The following is a 17,439-nucleotide window of genomic DNA, read 5'->3' as shown; positions in this document are numbered from 1 at the left end:
ACGGGCGTCACAGCATGGTTCAGAGCGTTCAAACAGCCCAACTGGGTTAGTGTAGCTTCCACTTTTGCTGATTACATTCCACCCATTCACTTGCTACCTGCCCCGGATAAGCTAAATGTAATAATTCAAGAAACTAAAGACTCCAAAGCAGCCATAGAACATTGTAATAACAGTCTATCAGCTGAATTGAACCTCTTGCGAAATGATCACTGCAAACTCTCCAAAAAGGTCTCAGCAGCGGAGGTGGCACTATCATTACTTACCTCAGTGCAAACATCCCACTCTGATGCTATCTCGAATCTTCAAAAACAGTTGGCACGCCTCCATGACAGGGCAGAAGACGTAGAAGGACGTACATGATACAACAACGTGCGACTTATAGGTGTAGCAGAGGAAACGGAGGGCTCACATCCCACGCAATTCATTGAAGACTGGCTCCACACAACAGTAACACCACAAGGACTTTCTCACCTATTTGTGGTGCAGCTTGTACACTGCATACTGTCCAGGCACCCTCCTCCTGGTGCACCACCATGCCCTATGATTGCAACTATCCTTAATTTCAGGGACCGTGACACTCTCCTACAGAATGCCAGTGAAATTCGCCCTTAGTTATGGGCAATGCAACGGTCTCACTGTTCCCTGACCACATGCTGAAAGTAGAGGGAAAACACGCTTCGTTCACATTGGTCAATAAGCAGCTGCGTTCAGAGTTCATAACCTATGCCCTGATGTTCCCTGCCTGACTGAGAGTAATAAATGATCAAAAGACCACTTTCTTTGACTCACCCCACAAGGCATGGGACTGGCTGGAATACAACTATCCCAATTGTCAGCTGCCTCCTCCGACTCACCAACATCCAAAGAAGAAGCGTGGCTCTCCGCCTCAGTCCAGAAGGCGCCAGCTGAACAAGACTATAACCGAAGTGGCACCTCCCCCCAGCATGCCCTAGAGGATAGAAGGGCTGTACTTGAAACATTGAATTCTGCAAGTCTGAATAACCGTGCCTTGAGTACTAGCTCTTCAGCTGGTAATGAATCTGACTCTGACTCAAATACACATATGGCACCATTTCCTAGTTTGACTCCTTAGACAGCAGACTTGCTGACTTGATATTTGCCACTGCTAATACCTGAGTTTTTTGCATATAAGATTAAGTTTTTACAATGCAGACGAGAGGGGTTTAGAGCAAGACACACGCTCCTATATTAATCCTGTGTGTTCTCTTTTCTTCCATATATTATGTCATCTACTAGGATTCTTGGGGGGGACTAGATGAGGTGTAACTAGCTTGTACTTCTAATGTTTAGTGATAATGGAGCCTCATCCTTCTTAATAAGCGATTGCGAAAAGTTGTATTAATGCATTATACACAGTTCATGCTATTTTGGTTTGCTGGTCAAACGTGATGTTCCGTTGGACCTTGCATTGTGGTGGGGCTTTGGTTAAGGTGGTTTTGCCTGTCTTCAATGCTGGGATTTAGAAAGGGGTTGAGAGTGAACAAACAGGACTGATTTCTGTACATGACACATACACCACAACACTATAAAATACTCACATGGAATGTGAGAGGGTTATGGACACTAAACAAGAGACACAGGATCCTCGCTCAATTGCACCGCTGACAGACAAGCATAGTCAATCTACAGGAAACTCACCTCACTGTCCCAGAACTCATAAAGTTGCAGAATAAATAGAGAGGTCAAATTTTTGCTAATACATATTTGGGTTTCACCCATGGGGTGGCAATCTGGTTATGTGCAGGGGTCCCCTTCGAGGCACTAGAGGTGGAGTCAGATGTGGAAGGCCAATATGTATTTATTTCTGGGAGGTTAGATTGGGAGATCTTAGGCAGCGTTTATGCTCCCAATCTAGACCAAGATTTATTCTTGCAGCATTGTCCCACCTTTCATGAATGATTAGGGGAGATTTCAGCGTAATATTCAATATTGACCTTGATCGCTCCCTCTCTGGCACCCCACACTGCTGCTACTAGACAAGTGACTAAGCTGAAGCACTAGGTGACCAATTGGTCCTTCCTTGACATCTGGAGAGAATATAATGCTGGCATGCATGAATACTCATTTCCCCCCCCCCCCACAACACTGCATTCACACCTGACTGGGTCACATACTATGCACTTCTCATATTTTAGGGAAATTTACTGGATCAACCCATCTGGGGAAGACCCTCTAAGATCATTACCCTGCTGGAAGTGGTCATGACCTGGAACAGAACGCCTTCACCTATTCCAACCTGCCAAATGCAGCCTGCTCTCTTGGAAGATGCAGTATTTCGTTATACATTGGTTAAGGTGATTTTTCAGGTAACGAGGGGTCTGCTTCCCCTTCACTAATTGAATGGGAAGCCTTAGATATAGTAATTAGAGGAATATCTTTATCTGCTAATGCAGGGGTGCGGCTGCCCATTCTGCAAGAACTAACAGCTATGGAGGCCCATTTGGGAACCTTAAAGCATGAAGCGATAAATGACCCTACCCAAACGGAGGTTCTTCAGAATGCTAAAGTAGAATAAGCAGATTTACTGGAGATGTTTAGACTTATAGACCACAACACATACTTACATAAGACAGACTCAAAGGTTGATAGATGAGGCCCTCTACTAGCCAACCTGATACGGCCATCCCTGTCCTCTACCCCAACACTGAAGATTTAATCCTTTGCCGGGACCTTATGTACCACTCAAACGGACATTAACCCATCATTTCACGCTTATTATACAGAACTTTGTAAACTTCAGTCTGCCCCATCCGATACAGACAGAAATAATTTTTTTGAAGATCTGAGACTTCCACAAATCACCCCCATGGCATGGGAATTGTTAGGGTCGCCCATTACCCCAGCAGAGATACGTTCAGTGATTAGGGACATGGCACGCAATAAGACGTTTGGTATAGACGACATACCCATAGAATTTTATCACACATTTGCTTCACATTTAGTCCCAAAACTTGACAAATTATACCAGACAGCCCTAGTCCCAAAACTTGACAAATTATACCAGACAGCCCTAGTTAAGAACACTGCACCCAACCACTAAACAGACCTGGGTCACCTCACTGATTAAGTCGGGTTGTAACCCCACAGAGTGCTCTCCCTCCTGACCACGGAATATAAAATACTTAGTAAAATGATAGCCCACAGATTGCTCCCACTGCTTCCAGATCTGGTCCATGTTGACCAATGTGGGTTTACACCAGATTGTGGCACGTCATTAAAAATTAGGTGCTTAAATCAAGTGATAGATGCATTAAACGCCAATTTCCCAGACACCGCCTGCTTATCACTCAACCTTCAACAGGCATTTGATTCTCTGGATTGGGCTTATATGTTTGCAGTGCTATACAAATATAATATACCCCAAGCCTTTATTAAATGGGTTAAGTTGTTATAGACAAAACCTATAGTCAGAGCAAAGATGGTCCCATATATTTCTGATGAATATGCAGGTGGTAGAGGCACGAGGCAGGGATGCACCCTTTCCCCGCTAATATTTGTATTAGCTATGGAACCACTAAGATTTGTCAAGAACTGACTAGCTGGTGTATCCCTAATGTTCTACAATCACATACTATCTCATTATATGCAGACAATATGCGTCTCTTTTTCCGTAAGCATCTTATGGCCTTGACACCAGTTGCCTCTACCATATGTTCCTTTAGCACCCTGTCAGGTCTCCACATTAATTATAAAAAGACATATGCTTTCACCTTCTGTGACACTTTGCACCAAGAAGCACTATACATGGGAGCACAGTCTATACCTGTAGCCAAACACACATTTTGGTATCTGGGTATTCAATTCTACAGGTCCCGATCAGACATTCTGGAGGGTGTGAGAGAACGGGGCTGATTGCAGAGGCCCCCTAACTTTTTGCCCCCATTTTCCACTTTTTGCTGGTGTTTTCCTGACTCTGATGGTGCCCTGGGTACTGCTAACCAGTCCCAGGGCCTGTGCTCTGTGTAACATCAATATGCAAATTAGGCTAATTATAATTGGCTAAGTCAACCTACCTATAAGACCCTAGTATATGGTAGGGCATGTAGGTTTAGGGACCACAGCATAGGTAGTACAGCCATATGTGCACTGCTGAGGTGCCCAGTGTCATTTTAAAGGCAGGCCTACCTTGCTAGCTGCTTTTAAATTAAAGTTATATGCAAATTCGACTTTCGAATTAAAAGTAGTTCCAAAGTCTTAAACTACCTTGTTTTTACATATAAGTCACCCCTAAGGTGTGCCCTATGTGCCCCTAGGGCTGGGTGCCATGTAACTATAAGCAGGGACTTTATAAAAATAGTTTTATAAGCCCTGGTGAGGTAAAAACAGCCAAATTCGTTTTTCCCTCATTGTAGTGAATGGCCTTCATAGGCTAGAATGGGGAGACTTTATTTTAATTTTAAGTCTCCTTAAGTGACAGATACAAAGAGAGTTTGGTATCAAATTAATTGTTATAATAAATCCCACAACTTCCAGTTGTTGGATTTAATATAACTTGTTCAGGTAAAGAGTTTTAAACTTTACCTGAAAAATTGCCAACTTCAGCCCTGCATTATTTTTGCTGCTGTGCTCTGATTGGCCAGCCTCTGGCAGCCTGGCCAGGGTGCCTTGATGAAGTGTGAAGTGGCCTGGCTTCACACAAAGAGATGTGCCTGTCGGAGGGGATCTCCCCTCAACAGATGGTGAGGCAGGAAGGGGGAGGGCTGCCAAACTGGTCTTCAAAGGCAGAGAAGGAAATTTGGAGCAACCCAGCAACACCCCCACATCCTGCAAACCCAGACAGTTAGGTGCCCCCTTAATTAGATTAGGAGAGGGCAGGAGAGGGGTGTGTTTAGGATTTTTAACCACACCAGTGGGTGGCCTCAGCCAGATGTAACCTCCAAAAATCACTTTCAGCCATGATGGATTTTTGAGGAATGTTGCCTCCTGGGATTGATTTTTGACACAGTTCCCAGGAAGTGGTCATCACAGGGGGAAGGACCCTGCACCTGATTGGAGAACCAGGACCCCCCTGTTTGTCACCCAGGAGCATGGATAAAACTGGCAGACCTGCACCCACACCTCAGTTCCCTACCAGATCCCTGCCGGGAAGAACTACAGAAGAAGAAGGACTGCCCTGCTGGACCCCTGGCCTGCACCTGGACCCTGCACTCTGAAGGACTGCACCAGCTGCACACTTGGGCTTCACCACAAGAAGGACTTTGCCTGGCTTCAACTGGTTCAAAGAGGGACTCCCTGTTTGCTACAGGTGGGTGAAAAAATGCTAACCAGAGTCCCGTGCACCAACTCCTGAAAAAATCAACCAGCTGACCACTGTCCAGGGACCAAAAAGGAGTTTGTGCCAGGTGCATTCTGGGAGTTGTAGTCCACACCCCCACGGATCATCTCAGAGCTTCTGGAACCTTGGGGTGAGCTGTGGACCCCAAAAGAACCTTAAAGGAACATCTAGGAAAAGATCCAGAAGTTTGTAGAACTTTGAAAAAAAGCTCCATAGAGGGACCGACGCGCCGCGGCAACTCTAGCCGGCTTGCCTCAACCGCGACCCGGCTTGATTTGTAGGTTCGTCCTGGTGAAGAAAATCTCCAAAAAAGAGACTACTCCGAACGTAGAAAGTTGACCGGGACCTCTCAGCCAGCATATCCGAGAGGGCTCCAAGGACGTCGGATGAAGATCCAGGTTTACCCCGGTCAAAGGATTTTCACCTCGAAAAAATGACTAAGTCCAAAGGTAAAAATCTCCACCGAGGGCTCCCGCTACGTGTATTCGGAGAAGAGTTCCAGGAGGTGGGATTGGACTGGCAGGTTCGTCCCGCTGAAGAAAATTTTCAGAAAAATTACTAAGTGCGAAGGCCTCCCCCGGGCTGTAGCCGAACTGGGCTCCATCGCAGACTTTGACTTTGCCCCGGTCGAGTTGCGACCAGATGACCAGATTGCCGCTTTTTGTTTCTAGGTGCTAGAAAACAATAATTCTTTAAAAATTCATATCTCCGGTTCCCCTTATCCAATGTTATTCATTTTTGTTTCATTTTAAAGATACAAATATAATCTATTTTTATAAATTGGTTTTGGATTTTTAAACTGTTTCCTGTTTTTATTTAATTACTGTTTTGTGATATTTGAATGCTTTACACTTTGGGGGTCATTCTGACTCCCGCCGGCCGCGGTATCTGCAGGGCCGGCGGGAGCCGCCAGAATACCGCTGCGCGGTCACAAGACCGCCGCGGGTATTCTGGGTTTCCCGCTGGCCTGGCGGGCGACCGCCAGAAGGCCGCCCGCCAGCCCAGCGGGAAACACCTTTCCACAAGGATGCCGGCTCCGAATGGAGCCGGCGGAGTGGAAGGGGTGCGTCGGGTGCAGTTGCACCCATTGCGATTTTCAGTGTCTGCATGGCAGACACTGAAAATCATGGTGGGGCCCTGTTATGGGGGCCCCACGAGACCCCATACCGCCATCCTGTTCCTGGCGGCCAAAACCGCCAGGAACAGGATGGCGGTATGGGGGTCGGAATCCCCATGGCGGTGCAGCAAGCTGCGCCGCCATGGAGGATTCCCCAGGGCAGCGGAAAACTGGCGGTACACCGCCGGTTTTCCGTTTCTGACCGCGGCTGTACCGCCGCGGTCAGAATGCCCTTGGGAGCACCGCCAGCCTGTTGGCGGTGCTCCCGCGGTCCCCGGCCCTGGCGGTCCATGACCGCTAGGGTCAGAATGACCGCCTTTGTCTCCTAAGTTAAGCCTTGTCGCTCGTTGCCAAGCTACCAAGGGTTGAACTGGGTTTAATTTACTGAGACCTAACTGGACCTAAGTAGAGGTTAGTGGCCTATTGCTAAGTGTAGGTACTTACCTGCCCTTACCAATAACCCATTTTCCAACAAGGGGAACTTAACTGAGACAATTACGGCACTGAGAGCACAAGTGAGATTGTAGATTGCATTACCAATATCAATACCAGGTTGTCATGCCCTCTCTAAAATGGTTATGTTATCAAACTACTGTACTTCTTTGTGAATCTACCAATATATGTCCCGCAAAGAGTGTTCAATATCTTAAATTCGCTTCTTCTTGATTTGATCAGGGGAACTCGGAGAGGCCATGTCAGTCTTTGTAAATTGCAGTTGACATCAGATGGTGGGGGATTGGAAGCTCCTGATTTCCGCGCTTATTGCCTTCGGCCCAGCTGCAGTGGATTTCTCACTGGCTTGCAGGGATTCATCTACAAGAGATTGATTACACACTGACTATGCTAGAAGTGGGCCATCTTCACTCCTTGCCGTTACCCATAGTATCCCCCTGCATCTCTCCCCTGCTTCTTAGCATAGCTCTTTTATATTGGAGAGCAGAACTGCACGCTACCTGCAAGGTCATTCCGTACTCGCTGAATTTCCTGCTGCGTGGTTTACCTACCATACTAGATCAGCTCACACTGAAAAAATTAGCACCCTGCGAGGTAAAGGGAATAACAACAGTTGACGATCTCTTTGAAAATGGTATGGTGCTGTCTCATCCGGACTTCATGCACCTGTTCGACCTGCTGGGTACTTTGTTCATGACACATCACGCATTACTTTTATACTCATTGGTCCCCAACGGGCTCTGAGTCAAAAGCACACGCACTGGTTCAATCTATTCATTTGATGGGATGAGGGTATTATTTAATCAAGTGGCTTTACAAAGGATTAAGTTCACACTTACAGCTATCACTCACACCGCTGAAGTCCCACTGAAAGACAGATCTCAGGCGAGTCCTCCAAGACAAAGAATGAAACTGTCTGTTGGGCTACCCCAAAGTACTCTCCTGGAACACAAGGTTCAAATTTATTCAATTTTCAGTACTACATAGGGCTACCTAACCCCCTTAAAAAATTACATAAGATCTTCCCTACACTCTTCCCCATCTGCCCACGGTGTCAAAGAGCTCACAAGCCACCTGTGGGTGCTAACCCCAGGCCGTTCCTGCTCCAACTCAATCATTATTGTGACGGAGGCTCTATATTGCGGGAGATACTTAAACTGAAGGATATAATAGTTGAAAATGCTAGGATCATGATTTTCCCAGATTACACAATGTCTATCAAACAACAGAGAAATTCTTTCTTAGCAGTCAAACGTTGCCTCAGGGAACTGGATATCCATTATTCACTGCTATTATGCAGTTAAGAGTAGTCTTCAACTCTGCAAAGACCACTTGGGACTGGCTAGAATCTGCAGGCCTTACATCTTCCAGTCAACCCAAACCCACCTCAAGAGTGCCCAGAGGCTCTGCCACAAACCAACACTGAAGACGTTGCTTGCACCCCACCAAATCATCAGAACCAAAGTGTACCCTTAATTTGGAACAAGTTATACAATGAAGACAAGCACTGCAAATTGCCGCCACCTTACTTGAGGCCATACAGGGATCTGGCCCTAGAAGACGATTCTATCAAGACTGTGAGCGACAATGGCTCCTCTGCCACATGGCCGTCTAGGGTGGGCTCTCTTGTCCCCCCCGGTGGTAACACCTCAGACAGCCGAGGAACTTCTTTGAGCTCCAACATGCCCAGGTCCCCATGATCAGCAGACTAAAATGAAAAGTTCCTATAACGGGAGGTTTTACTACTAAAGCCAACCCTTTTATGCACTTTCTGGTAACCCTTGTATGCTATGGCTATACTGAAGTGCTAAGTTTAATATTTAGTAGAGCCGATTGTACAGACTCACATAAATTCTTCATCATGTTATGGGGATGACCAATTTTGGCTGCCAAGCTCTCCCCCTCAGCTTTTTCTCAACTTTAAACTGCACATGTTGTTCGGTAGTTTGTGTGGAACACCATTGTGCTCCTGTCCTACTGGTATTACTTATGTTGTTGGTTTTATAAATTATTTAATATTCTCTGACATGAACATATGCAATATTCCAGCCCCAATTTGGCTGATCCTACTTAGTGTTCCGCATCACACCTGGTGGATAACACTTTTCACATACACAAACCCATATCACCTGTATGACCCACCTTAACATACTTACTTGGAATGTGAGGGGCATGCATACCCCCTTATGTCGGTATTCAGTTTACTAGTATCTTAAGCGCCGTGCAACCCATAAACCCATATTGTCCTATTACAAGAGACACATCTGACATTAGTTGAGGCCTCCAAACACAAACGCAGATTACAAGGCCAAGTGTTCGCCACAAGTTTCTCCTCCTATGCTGGGGGTGTCCTGCTATGGATAAAACCAGGTACTCCCTTTGTAGCTGAGGACACCGCCGTAGACACAGAGGGCCATTAGGTGTTCTGCGAGGATGCCTCGATGGGCATCATATCCTCTTGGGTTCGATCTACACCCCTAACACTGAACAAGTGACATATTTTCCGCACATTTCGGAGGTGCTGCCTGGTTGACATGGATTACCATGGCTTATAGGGGGAGACTTTAATTGTGTTCTTGTTTTCACATTAAACCGCAAGTTTCCTCTGCTGCCCCGTACACCTGCATATTCCAATGCACAAATACTGAGAGACTGGCTTCATTACTGGCAACTAGATGACATATGGCGCTCCTGCAATCCAGACATTAAGGTATACCCCTTCTACTCTGCACCACATCAACTCCACATTTGCATAGACCATCTCCTGGTGTCTACTTCTTTACTCCCCACCAACTCCCACATTGATTATTTGGGCCAAACCCATTCTGATCACAACCCTCAAACCTTAACATTTGCCTAGGACACCTACACATCTATTCCTAGCTGGCGTCTACAGCCTTCGCTCATGGAAGACCCCCTATTCCGTGCCTCGCTGTGTACAGCTATCGCTGAATACTTCAAACATAACCATGACAGAGCTTCCACCAAACTAACAGAATGGGATGCATTCAAAGTCACGATAAGGGGACACTGCTAGGGTACTCAATGGTCTATGTGCCAAACAATCAATAAAGATCCTTTGAAACTGGAACATACCTACTTCCACTGTAAAGAGCTGGCCAAACGTAACCCCACCCATGAGCCCAAATTAGCAGTCACTCGACAGGAACACATCTCACTATTAGAAAGGCTACGCTGCCTAAATTATGCCTCTCACTCAGCTCGCACACATGCCGTGGTGGGCTGATCTGGCCGCCTCCTGGCATGGCTTATCTGTCAAGACCACTCCAGTCACCCTATTGAGATGATTAGATCTGCAGATGATGTGTTGCTATACACCCAATCCGCCACACACACAATTATACAGCTCAGTCTCCACTGCAAGCCCACCAGACTTCGCCACATTTTTCTCCACAAGATCACTTCCTTGCATCTCATTAGAGCAATGGACTGAATTGGATTTGCCCATTACACAGTTTGAAATCCGGGAAGTGATAGGATCACTCGCCCCCCAGCCGTTCCCCAGGCCATGACGGCTTACATGTAGAATTTTATAAAACATATGCACCTCTCCTTGTTCCACACCTACTGACAATGTGTGAAGGCACTTTTAAAAGTAATAGCCTCCCAACGGGAAGCGCTCCTTATCTCCCTTCCTAAACCTGACAAAGATCCAACGTTACTGGGAACATACAGACCACTTGCACTTTTAAACAAGAATTATAAGATCTTAGCGAAAATCCTAGCAATCCGCCTTGCGCCCTTAATCTCATCTATAATACACATGGACCAAAATGGATTCGTCCACTATTGGAACACATCCTTAAATATCTGATGCTTTTTCTGAATCATGAGTGGCACCCGGCAGCACTGCCTAAATGCAGGGTGTCTCATTCTAGACCTTGAAAAAGTATTTGACTCCCTAGAGTGGACTTACTTATTTCGTCCCCCCCCTAGATATGGCAGTGGGCCCGAATTTCTATGCCTTGTGCAACTATTATACACACAACCTATGGTAAGGGTCAAGGCAGGACCCATGATCTCTGATCCTGTACACATACATAGAGGCACTAGACAAGGCTGCCCGCTATCGAGGTTGCTATATGGACACAAGGGGTGTCCTGGGGTATACCTCTAGGCAATGGAATTCATAACATTTCCTTGTACACTAACGATTTATTACTATATATAAAAGATATATATGTCATCTCCACATCAATAGGAGTAATATTCACCCACTTTAGATCCCTTTCTGGACTGAAGGTCAATTGAGAAAAATCATGTCTATTCCCCTTTACGCCTGGTACACATAATGCAAATTTTACTCTTAATGGGGCACAAATCACCTGGCAACATGGTAGGTTCCATTACCTAGGTGTACCGATTTATCATTCCAGAATAAAACTTTAGGATGGCAACATTACGCAGGCTGTCACGTCCCTGCGATTCCAAATAGTGTTTAGGCACACACTGCCTATAATGGTGACTGGACAAATAGCACTGCTGAAGATGGTTGTACTGCTGCGCTTCCTATAGTATTTTACCAACCTCCCCATAAATATCCCAGCTTTGTTTTTTCATGTGTTTGTGAAACATATACGGGAATTTATGTGGCACACCTCCCATCTCATGGTAGCCTTAGTGAAGCTATATGCACCTCTAAGCCGTGCCGGTCTGGCTGTGCCACACCTAAATCATTACTACCTCATCTCACAGATCCAATGGATAGCTTGATGGAAAGCTGGTCGATACGTAGCAGACACAGCCGTGACCCACCCCGCCTGGAACCTCACCACCATACTTCATCTCTTCCAGCCATGCTCACAGCCTAGACCCCCTGAACCTTTACTACTAAAAAGCACGTATAGCTGCTACCATAGATGTCTACAACCTACATGATCCCATACTACTTATGCACCTGCCATGATGATTCTTGGCACTGCCAGAGGCAATATATCCACCTCTAGCACTGAATGTGCCACGTGGCACCCTCTGGTAAACCACACACTAGGCAACCTATACCAGGGACACACCCTTCTTTCTTACGCAGTATTAACAACCGACACAGGCTTACCCCCTGCCCAATTCCTACTATTTAACTCCTTAATGTCCTCCCTAGGCGATAGATGTTGTGATTTGTCAAACAAACTTTCTACACATCTCACTATCCAATACCTGCATGTGATGTGCGCTGGTCAACACCTGATACGCCATACCACCTTCCCTCTTAGTTAAGACCCTCAGACAGCAGGAGAAATCTGGCTTGAATCATGCTTGCACAGACAAACAATGGGCTGCCATATTAGAAAGTCCAGTACATATCCCAAAAAATGTTCATTTCAAATTAATACAATTCTATATCACAAATAGGGCATACTTTACCCCTGCCAAAATAAATACATTTTATCAAAGAACAGATGCAGCCTGCCCTCGCTGCCTTCAAGAAGATGCGGATCAGCTTCAAATATTCGGGGTCTGCCTTCGGGTACAAGCTTACTGGCAATGAGTCAGGCATCCCCTGACTGACTGTACTGACCATCAGGGAGTGTACAAATGGGACATATGTCTACAGGGCCTATATCACAGACATAAAAAAGACAAGGCTACTACCCACTTTGTGGACTTGGGTTTCATAACAGCAAAACAGTTAATTACTAAAAGATGGAAGTCTACTGACTCCCCAACAATATCTGCATGGACTAACTCCCTCCTTCTGTGGGCCCATGCAGAAAGTGTAACATTAAACAGAGAAGACACTCTTGGGCTTGAAAGTACCCTATGGCCTCATACTGGGACACCATCTTAACAGAATTAAAAAATAACCTACAACTCAAAAATATCACTTAATCATTAATACCACTCCACACTAACTACAACAATTGTCTATGGGAAGATCACCCTTTCCTGGCAATCATGATACCCTAACTTCATTCATATACGATGGGGACTACATTGCCAAAGGTAACTGTAATATGGGGATACATTGAAGGGCTAACATGGCTGAAATAATATGAGAAGTTATCACAATTCTATAATATGCCAGTTTAGATTTGTTCCTTTTTTGTGGATATCAATGTAAAATTATGCTGTTTATGAAACTATTTGTCTTCTCTTCATGGTAGTAATTGTATCAGCTTATATGGAATAATCAAACACTGTCTATAGTGGTGCCTATTCCTGAGGCTATTACCTGAACAACCGCCACTTTTCAGGTACACTGATGCATCACATCCTATTGTGTTATAACTATTTTGTATCCTTCTGAAAGTAATCGACAAAGCTAAAACCAGTGAAGATCATACCCATAGTGATAAGTTTTAAATTCTCACTACTACGTAAACAGTGTTGGTTATCGTTTCCTTGTAAAGGGGCAGAGCCACAGGGGTGACGAGTGTGAGGGGGAGTGCCCAGCACTCCCCCTCAGAAAGCGCATGTGTGTTTGGCCGGCTGTCTCAGGCCGGCCAAACACACATGCGCAGTGGGCTCTCTCAAGCCCAGCAACTGTGTTGCTGGGCTTGAGAGAGCCTGCACAGGCTCTCAGTCTGGCTGAGAGCACCCAATCCTGATGCTGCTTCGAGCAGTGTCAGGATTGGCCGCAGGGCAGACTGGGAGCCTGTGCCTGCCTCCAGCCAGCAGAGGAGCGGAGCGGAGCGCAGAGCTCCACGGCATAAAGGTACGTTTATTTATTTATTTATTTTTCTTTTATTAATATTTTCTACCCGCCCCCCCTTGTATCCCCCTGCCCCATGCGCGCCACCCCACCCCTTCTTACACCCGCGAGCGGCGACTGCCAGTCACCCTACCTGTATTGTCCCCTGATTTTCGAAGTCTGCATCATGCATTATTGACCTTGGGTCGGTTTCTCAGGTAATTGGCCAAATCCAATCCTACCCCCTAGGTGTTATGCCTATTCTACTGCTGTCCAGCTTGTCCGCCCAGGGCAAGGCCTGGGTACCTGTTGTAGATTTTGCTCCGAATGGCATACATAAGGCACCCAATACATGCAGTACCTACAGAAGAGCTAACATTTCCTGGCTCATACAGGTGTTACCTACACTATACAAGAATGTAACCCAAGCCTGGAAACACTAACAGCGACAGACCCGACTGGTACCGGTGCCTGGTAAACAGGAAGGCATCTGATCAATACTGGAAAATCAATGTCCAACCCCTAGCATGAGTAAGATGTCAAAGCATTCCAGAAATCCATAGCTCTGACCTTGTAGCCTACTTGACTGGTGGTAAACGGAGACGAGTTTCCTTGCAGCAGAAACTGCACATCATTTTTTACATAAAGTTAAATGATTTATTGGAGAATGCTCTGGAAAAATTGGTGGAGGAAGAAACAGGTTGCCTGAGGTCACTGTTCAATTAGTTTCCATGATCAAAATTATACACAAACACAATTTCTTCACTACATAAATGTTGCCAAAATTCAATTTAATAAAAGCGGCAATCACTGTATTAGTCTTGGGGACACGTGCAAATCACCGGTGCAATTCCAGTTTGACAACTTTGTACTGAGCTGTGCCGTGAGCAGGAGCTGCCTTTCCAACAGGGAAGACGGGAAAAGCCCTGGAGGCTCTGGGCAGATTCCAACTTTGCACAGAGGGTGCAGGAATGCACCAAGTGCCCTTTTGGTCGGTTTTTGCTGTAATGACTGTGCTCTAGTGTGTATTTCATACATATGATACATATGGACACGTTCGTCACCATGGAATTCCGTTTACTCCATGTTTTTGCTCCGATGCAGTAATCGTTGTATTTGCGACGGCTTGCTTCAGCTCCTGTCTCAAAAGTAGCAAAATGGTGAGAAACAGCATTTGCATATTGTTTTATGTTTTTTGTGGCCCCGGTCACAAAAAGATATTAGGGAGAGCAATTGAAAAAAGGAGATGACTTGAGGCAGTAAAAAATATGGATTCAACTGATCGAATCAAGACAGGATAGACTTATGAAACAGATGTCAGAGATTAATTGTCACATAGAAACACTAAGGCCCATATTAGGAGTTTCCGGAGCCAAAGAAGTATCCACTGCTCTGTTTAATTGGGTTTTCTGATGTATTTGGTCCTGATTAACAAACTACACTTAGTAGTACTACAACACGTATTACACTTGGCATTCACAGGGTCTGATTCACAAGGTAAACTTTGTACTAAAACTTGGCATTCACAGGGTCTGATTCACAAGGTAAACTTTGTACTAATATAAAACATAATACAAAGTTCGTCCCAACTGCGGAGTCTCTGCACACATAGGTGTTTTAGTAATAAATGTGGGCAGGACACAGGGAAGTAGCTTTAAAAAGGGACAAACTTACTCCAAAAGGGGATGGAATTAGGGAGGAATTGGGGGTTTAAGGAGGGCCAGGTTGGGGTTTAGGGAAGGATGTCCCCCAGGCACACAAAAGTCAGCCAATCAATATAGTCAGGGGGTGGAAGCATGCAACTTACACTTTTGTAGTGAATTTACACTCAGAGTTTGTGAACACCAAAACGTAGTAAACTCAAAAGTGTTAATTACTCAAAAGTGTTAAATTACATCTGTGACAGACACTGTGAGTCTGGAATTACCAGATTTACAAATACTGAACCTCCAGCCTGCTCTCCTACAGCATGGGGGCACAGCAAACTCTCAGCTTTCCATTCCTGCTCCAAGCAGGTGGCAAATGGATGAGGATTTGGGACAGTTATATATCCCGAAACAGGGAAAAACACATGAAAAAGGTCCTGCCCTTCCTGTGTCCACGTGTTATTTCCAGTTCTGCAAAGAATATTTTATAATCCCCATATTTTGGTATCTGGACACAGGTCTGATTTCTGATTCCAGCAATGGTATCCGTGCACTAAAATACGGGAAACTCATATTAAGACCCCCTCTTCTCAGAAGAACAGATGGCATTATTAGCAAACAAAAGGAAAAACAAGCACATGAATTAGAAAGTGAGGAACAACAATTACCAGAATACATGAAATTAAGACCTTTACACATAAAGGACAGAATTAAATTCTGCTCAAGAGGCGACAGTTATATTGAGATGAAAGCAACGGACGCAGTTATTTTCTAGTCTAGCGGATTAGGACATTGCAAATTGCAAGTCTTGCTATTGCTATCAGACTTTGTTATAAACTAGACATTGCTAAAGAAGTTTGTAATCATTTTGTGCAACAATATAGTAAATAAATATAAAATGGCAGAATTTACAACAAAGGTATTCTTATTGATACTAAACCCTGAGCAAAAAGAACATTTAGGAGCATATTTATACCCTGTTTGCGCCGAATTTGTGTCTTTTTTTTTTACACAAATTTGGCCCAAACTCAACTCCATATTTATATTTTGACGTTAGACACGTCTAATGTCAAAATATAGGAGTTTGTCTCATTTTTCGGATGTGTGCACCTACCTTGCGTCGATGAGATGCACGGAAGGCGTTCCCATCCAAAAATGTTTGCTATCCCCATAACACCATATTTATACCCACCGTGCAAAAATGACGCACGGGTGGGAGGAGGGGCTAAATAATGGTGCTAAGCCTGCTTAGCACCATTATTTAACGCCTGGGTCACACCAGGCGTTAGGGGACCTGTGGAGCCATTTCCATGGTCAGACACCATGGAATAGGTCCACAGGTGCCCCCCTAACCCACAGGAGCACCCCCACCCACTCCAGAGGGACACCAGAGAATGGGGGACCCCATCCCAGGTAAGTAGGGTAAGTATTGGTAAGTACGTTGTTTGGTTTAAAGTTCTATCGGGGGCCCTAACTTGGGGCCCCCTGCATGGCACAGGGCGCAATGGTCATGCCCAGGGGACACTTGTCTGTCGGAGAGCTGGAGGGAGCATTCAGAGTCCCCCAGAAAAGAGGTGAGCCAGAAATCCTTCATGGCCTGTGGCTATTTTGTTATGGAAGGAAAACACCAAATTATTGCTGAATTCCTGAATTTGATTTTAAGAGCTGATTTATAGGTCAACTGCAAAGGGAGATCCTCGTTCTGATGCAAATGGTGTTCTACTTGTTTGCATTTAGATTGTTTAGCTTTAAGTTGGCCATTGGACCATAGAGAGCCAAGGTTAGAGCATTTCAGTATAAATGCTTTAATTGGGCTACTTTGGCCAAAGCTAGGGAAATCAAGTTGCTAAAGTTGTCTGCATCTCCGGAGATATTTTTTCAACATTGACAAGGGGGGAGCAGGCCAGATGCACATTATGTTTCTCCGCAGTGTCTCTATTCCAGGACCTAGAAATCCTAGAAGTAAGGAGGGGACTGTAATGAGGGGTAGTAGTTTGGAAGGTAAAAGGGATTGCAGCAGGATTGGACCAAGTGACCTGGATAGGCGAAAGAGCCTAAATAGCCATGGTTTTGGTAAAGGCTAAGTCTAGGGTGTGACCCCCTGCGCGAGGCACTTGGTTAAATAGTTATTGCTTCAATACTGAAGAGCTATTGACCCAACTCACGCTGTCCCAGCAGGGCTTCTTGAAATCCTGCACAATTTAGTCTCACGCAGGCCCTGATGCACTTCCATATTGCCTTGTGTCAACAGAGGTGCATGGGATTTAGAGGTAATGAA

Source organism: Pleurodeles waltl, chromosome 8, assembly GCF_031143425.1.
Source record: "Pleurodeles waltl isolate 20211129_DDA chromosome 8, aPleWal1.hap1.20221129, whole genome shotgun sequence".
Taxonomy (NCBI): Eukaryota; Metazoa; Chordata; class Amphibia; order Caudata; family Salamandridae; genus Pleurodeles; species Pleurodeles waltl.
This window is presented reverse-complemented; position numbering follows the sequence as displayed.